Source organism: Sinohyriopsis cumingii, chromosome 7 (assembly GCF_028554795.1).
Source record: "Sinohyriopsis cumingii isolate HCF-2022 chromosome 7, ASM2855479v2, whole genome shotgun sequence".
Classification (NCBI taxonomy): Eukaryota; Metazoa; Mollusca; class Bivalvia; order Unionida; family Unionidae; genus Sinohyriopsis; species Sinohyriopsis cumingii.
In genome coordinates this window covers 36267110-36273632 of record NC_142967.1, presented here as the reverse complement: position 1 = coordinate 36273632, position 6523 = coordinate 36267110, and the positions used below count along the sequence as shown (strand labels likewise).

The 6523-nt window shown below is 33.3% G+C and overlaps 1 long non-coding RNA gene across 3 annotated transcripts in view; it reads left to right on the top strand.

The window, feature by feature from the left end:
• Window positions 1-864: 864 nt before the first annotated feature.
• LOC149795018 (uncharacterized) overlaps window positions 865-6523 on the top strand; it is a 127273-nt gene continuing 121614 nt past the window's right edge. For 2 of the 3 annotated variants that reach the window (XR_016422082.1, XR_016422080.1), the window contains exons 1-2: window positions 865-1214; window positions 6113-6206. This is a non-coding gene — a long non-coding RNA (uncharacterized LOC149795018). The remainder of the gene's footprint in view (window positions 1215-6112; window positions 6207-6523) is intronic. The other variant, XR_016422081.1, reaches the window with a different exon arrangement.

Genomic DNA, 6523 nt, shown 5'->3' with positions numbered 1-6523 from the left:
AATAATCAAACATCAAATCTGAAAACAACTTTTGCTAGTGCTCTGTTGTAAGATATATAACCGACGCACCACCCCCTCCTTTCCCATATTGACATGTAATATAGTATCGTATCTTTGTATTGGCGTCCGCACCGTTCCGGTGGCTAAATGGTTAGAGCGTCGGATGTAGGATGTCATGTGTTCGAACCCTAGCCGAGTCATACCAAAGACTTATAAAAATGGTACTAACAACTTTCTCGCGTGGAGCTCTTCATTAAGAGATTAGCAATAGGACTGAACAGCATGGTGTCAAAATATTGTGACTGGGTGGGACATCATGCTAAATATCTGCTGCATGATGGCCCAGTGTTAGGCATAACTGTAAACTGTCACACTGCAGACATAGTAGCGATATGATCTCGAATATTGCTGATTGTAAGAATATTATATTTATCATTTCAATCTTCTGCACAATGTTCAACATAAGTTATAAAAGCTTTTTCATTCATGATAACTATTTGCTCATATGTGTAGACATTCCATTTACTAAATTATAATCTCATTATGCATGTTTGTTGCATATCGAGTTGCATAGTGTTTACATGAACAGTAGATATTTATGTATTAGGTGAATTTATTTCTCCTACGTATGTCATTAGGTCAAATTCCGAGCGTCCACCATATCCGATCATATTAGATCAATAATTTCGTACATCATTTTAAAGCGTTTAATGTTCGTTACCAAATCGTACACCTTTTATCTAGCTGAGAGCTATTTTGATCAAGAGTTGGTAGTTCACAACCGTTCCTCTTTAATCATGCTTGAACCCCTTTTCCTGCCAAGGCCGGTACCCTTTTTAATCTCTTAGACTACTTATGGTTTGGGTTAGAATGGCTTTAATTTATACATTACAGGAATACAAGTAACTTGAGCACCTTGATAGCTAACAGAAAGGTCTTATGAAGTAGTACACTTAAGTGACTATAAATCAAAGATCGTTGAAGACATTTACCAAAATACCTATATTGATGTGCTTATTTCTTTCCATACTGAATGCAGATAGCATGAAAACTAGTTCAGCTTTATAAATCTATTCTCACTGAGGACAGCAAAACCAAGACTTATCACCTGATGGTCAATTTCATCATAAACGTTTTCAGCCTTATACGAATTTTCATCAGATTCAAACAAATCGTCTTGATTAAGATATATGGAAATGGTTCGAATGACTAAGGTAAGTAAATTATTGTTTTTGTGTGTGAAGAAGCACCATTCCTACTCATCTTAACATGAATATGATTTTGAATTAGGTATCGGAACCACAAATAGATTTGACAATTAAAATCTCACAGCAAGTGTATCAGTCGTGCAAATATTTTATTACACTATTTCAAGACAACCTTTTTGATAATCCCATAAAAATGGCAACTATTTCAGTTTAATAAAACCCACATCGAATAAAACGTTGCTTCGAAAGAACAACTCTAAAAAAATAAATTATCCTCGATAATACTTAATGTGATTTATAATTATTTGCATTTTTGCCATTACCTATACATCATTTGATATGCTATGTATGGTAATTGCAACAAAAATCGTAAATCTGATTGTTTAATTATGTAAATCATGTTAGCTAACGACCCTTGCTTATCTCACTTGCAAGAGGTATCTTGACATATAACTCTTAATAAGAAGTATACGTGTGAGTGCATTTCGAAAGGAATCAGAACCCTCAATTATAAAGGGTGAACGTGCCGTTTTTAGTCCTTTATCTCACAGTCAAATTTGCCTCAATAAACCACATATTGAACATGATACAAATGGCCTCTAGAGATATGTGCTGGCTTAACAGGGCTAATTGTGTTCTGCCAAACAATTGTCACGATAACTACAGAATGTGTCTGCTTATGAAAGGTGTATTTTTTTAAATAAAATAAACCATTGATACATTTTTGAATCTTTTTGTTAGTCGTACATCCTATTACTTGTTTCATATAGCCCTAATTGGCTTTTAAAAAGTTTACAGCTTTGACAGCTATGTGTGTTTAGTATTTCCTTGTGTCGAATTTAGATATTCTAAACGTTTTATTCACTGCAAATACAAAGTGCCCTTAAATTATTATTCTTTGCATTTGAAATTAAATTGGAATAATAGTGAATTTACAAAAGGACATCTGAGGCCATATTAGTGAGTTAAATGGATGATTGTTACTACATCGTCACACTTCAGACAACTGTTACATTAGTAAATTTAAGACTACAGGAACATCGACGCTTGCAGCGCTAGACCTTTTTTCAAAGACCACTCGAATTTAATTGGAACTTAATTCAAAGGACTGGTGATCTAAATGTTGGACTATTTGGGATTTAATTTGCCGTACTGTAAGGAATTTTTGAAGTTTCAACTTCTATTTTTGAGAAACAAATTATCTGTTAATTTTACAAAACTATTTGGATTTCATCTTTTCTATTACTTAGATGAAGACCATGGGGTCGTAATACTCATTACTACATGCTTTCAATTACTGAAAGCTTTTGCTTCATTCGCAGACCTGTTATTTAAAGATGCCAATTGTTAAAATTCATTTTTCAAATATTTTAAAGTAAAGAACGTCATCACGTGAAATGTTCTAAAGGGTGGTTTGTAGCTTTATTTGATGACACAAAATGTGTGCTGATATTAAGTTTAGGATATATGTGTTGATATATTCTCTGGTAACATTAGGTGTCAGCGTCTTTGAAATGAGTTCTTCTTTTCATTGAATCTATAGCACATGTAAACAATATTAACACTAAGAATGACAATAGAAGATTTGAGAAAAAGAAAGATCTGATACAGTTGAAACCAATGCATCTCGTAGCTACACACATGACTGATTAGATTATGTAGATGTTTTCCAGCTCTAATTGCTCTTCTGCGTTGTAATAGGTATTCGCTGTACATAGAAACTCAACCATTGAATGCCGCTTCAACACTTGAATGTGCATATTGTCCAAGTTATTTCAATCCTTTATCCGAAGAAAACCAAAGTTGTTTTCATACTTCCATAATTTTCGAATGAATTTACCAGCTACAAAAATGATTCAAAGTCTGAATATTTATATTTTCTGACATTTAATACAATTGATATTAATTGTATTATGTTGAAGCTGACAAACTATAAACGATTTCCCTACAATGGAACTTATATTACTTATTTTTAAATGCATTTTCGTGTAAAATGAATTACTGGTATTTCTATTTTTGAGACGAATGCGTTCCAAGTTTAAATACATTTGTTTCATTATTATTCTTTCAATTCGATCTCCCACATAATATTTGTTATTTTCGTTATATTCCATTAGTGTAGGATTGTTTTTTACCAATCTTCCTCTAGAAAGTTACATTATTTTCACCATGTCGATCAAAACGGGTTTGGAAAGGCCAATATTGAGAGAACATGATTTTGAAACGTATTTTCTAAAATCTATTGATGACGTAATCTTATCTCAAACACATGTTTACAAAAATGAATTTATTCAGAATAGTGTAGTCACAGTTTCCGAAAATGTACTTTTTGCGAATCTAATGTTTTTAACATGTAATACAATTTTCCTTAATTCAATGTCACTTACATACGCATGTTTGTGTGTGCGTGTTCGTGTGTATCTATATTACAGGTGTCTGCATTGCATAACATTATTTGTCATATTGTGCTTTCTCTGTGATACATCATGCCATCCTTTTCTCGGTCTTTCTTTTTCTTTCAAGCCTGATTTTTGTATGTTGTAAGTTTGTGTTGCGGGTTGAGAGCGGTTCATTCTGAGGAGCTGTCAAAACCAGTTATATTTTTGCAATTTAATATACGACAGGATTTGCTCCATTCATATCCCTGATCGTCTCTTTATTTATTTGATTGTGTTGAGTCCTCTTTACAGTTTTTCTCACAACATCCTTTTTTACGCGATGTTCCTTCTGCATAATTTTCTTGTTCAGTTCCCAGCCTACCATTCGTAGTACCGACTTTGGATGAGTACGTTTAACATTGTGTTCTTGTTCAAAACTACTAGGTAAACGAATTACCTGATTGTCTTATTTGTCTTTTTTGTCAGCCGATAGTTATATGTTTAAGCTTTCAGTACATCTTCAATACTTACAGTTTTGGCCTAATATTGTTTTTTCCTTTATTAGATTAAAAATTATCTTCTAATATCAGCCGTCCGTTCAATATGTCTAATACATTCAAGAACGAAATGATAACTCATTTGTTAAAGTCAAGACTTGACACATTATATGGCATCTTCTAAAACTATTGCAAATTGTATGTATTGAAAGGAATAGAATGGAAACCTGTATTTGTAATTGATTTTCGGATGCCGATGCGTATTGTTCGCTGTCATTTATGGTAATATTCATTGCATTCGGTCTCATGCAAGTAAGTTTTGAGACAGCTTGTTCACATGTTTGTCATTCACTTATTCTATACCTCCATAATCAGTTGGTACCATTGTATACGTTCGATTTTTGCACCTTTTATCTTACTTAACCTGCTTGGTATGGATTCAGGTACTCAAAAGAAACATAACCTTTTTCTGCTGCAAGTGTTGCTTTAATTGATTTTTGATATACACATTATTTGTTCTCGCTTGTACTCCTTCACTTGCTTTGTCACTATTATATGCACTAGAGCACGGTTTGAAACAATGAACTTTTGACGCACTTATTTGCAATGTATCAGTGTTATTGAACGTGTTTCTTTGTTATCTTGTCAGCTTGTCAGCTTGTCAGGTCCATTTAAATATCCAGCTTATTTATCTATCAAATGCATTATTGTCAATTTTCTCCGATGTTCGTTGTAATCAAAACATTTTCATCTGAAGTAAGCTTAATAATTCTGATTATTCTGCTCCTTACGCTTTCGGTGCTTGTTGAGCGGGAATAAATTTTTAAAACCAACATTGAGCAGAAGTCAATTCTGGGTATTATGAGGCTATATGTACACAACGTTCATGTTGAGATCATTAATACAAGTGTTACTTACGAACAGAACTTTCAACTCTTAGTATGCCCGGTTTACTTGTATTTTTTGTGGTTCTTTTCTTTCTTCAATACAGAGCATATATTACCCACTGCCCATTGTTTTTAACACAATTTTAGACCTATCCTACAATTTGAGCATTACCTACCTAAAAGAAAACAAAAACATCTGAAACGGTTAATATTGCAATCATTATATGTACGAAGGTGATTAAAATAATTCATATTTAAAATTTCACGCTTTAGAGATCAACCTTTACTTTATCAGCATTATGCTGTTTTCTAAAATCAATATGCATTTAAGTCTTCAAACATATTTATGACCTAATGTCGTCTATAAAGTCTATTGTATTTATTATTCGAATGTTCTTTAATCAAATTTCAATGAAGGATGGCTTACGGAGATATCTGGCATGAAATATATACGTTAATCAAAAAATCACAGACCCATGATCGTTACACTAAGAATAGTGTGCTGTTTCTTGCTAAATTAATTCTTGGGACGTTGATTTAAACTAACACTATCGTAATATTGATTTAGGTATAAACGGTAGCAAACTCTTATAATACTAATAATGAATAAGATGGTTAAAGAAAGAAAGAAAAGCAGCCCGAACAGACATTTATTCGAGGACTACCACTTCGTTGACGCTTGTAGACATTTATATAGTTTATAATGTATGAAAATTGTTTTGGCTTATTGTAGCAATATGTTTCTGTTGCACATGGTCAGAAAATTATTGAACATTACAATACAGTGAACAATACGAAGACGATTTCAAAACGAAAGTGAAAAGTAGAGTACAGAAGACGCAGACAAATTTCATTTTGAGTCGGAATTGCATCACAGTTTACCGGGTAAATCTGCTTTCGTTGGATAATTTCTGCCAGTTGAGAGACTTGTTTATGTCCACATTTTTCTGTGAACAGACGTGGGATGATTTACTTGTGTAAGTTGACATTTAAACCAAGATTTTAAATAGGGTGGAATCCATGTTACAAGAAAACCGCAACTTCCATCCCAACCCACACACCCGCTATCAACTGAGCAATATATTTAGCTTAAGTTGTTATTGCTGTTTTTATCTTGGGAAATTACGCCACTTTCATTTCAGGATATGTTGTGCACAACACCACAAGCCATTGTGAGGGTTAATTGTTCAGACAGACAAGACTATTATCCCCAATGGACAGTTTCGACTTGCAACGGTAAGCTCTACCCACCTAGTTACTGTTGCTATGGCTCACAAACGGTCCTCAAAATGGCAGATTCAGTAGCATGATCAACATATTCAGTAAAAATAATTCTGACGCTATTTCTGAAAGTTTCCCACCTGACTCTGACTGCAACACTCTTTCGGAATGTGTGTTAAATAAGGACCTAATCAACTATACACAAATATATATTCATGATGTCACGATTTTGTTATGGTATTCCATAGGGGTATCACTGATAAGCCAGTCAATTTAACTTATATCACAGCCATTCACAAGTATTATGTATCATCATCTCTTAGAAAAGAAAG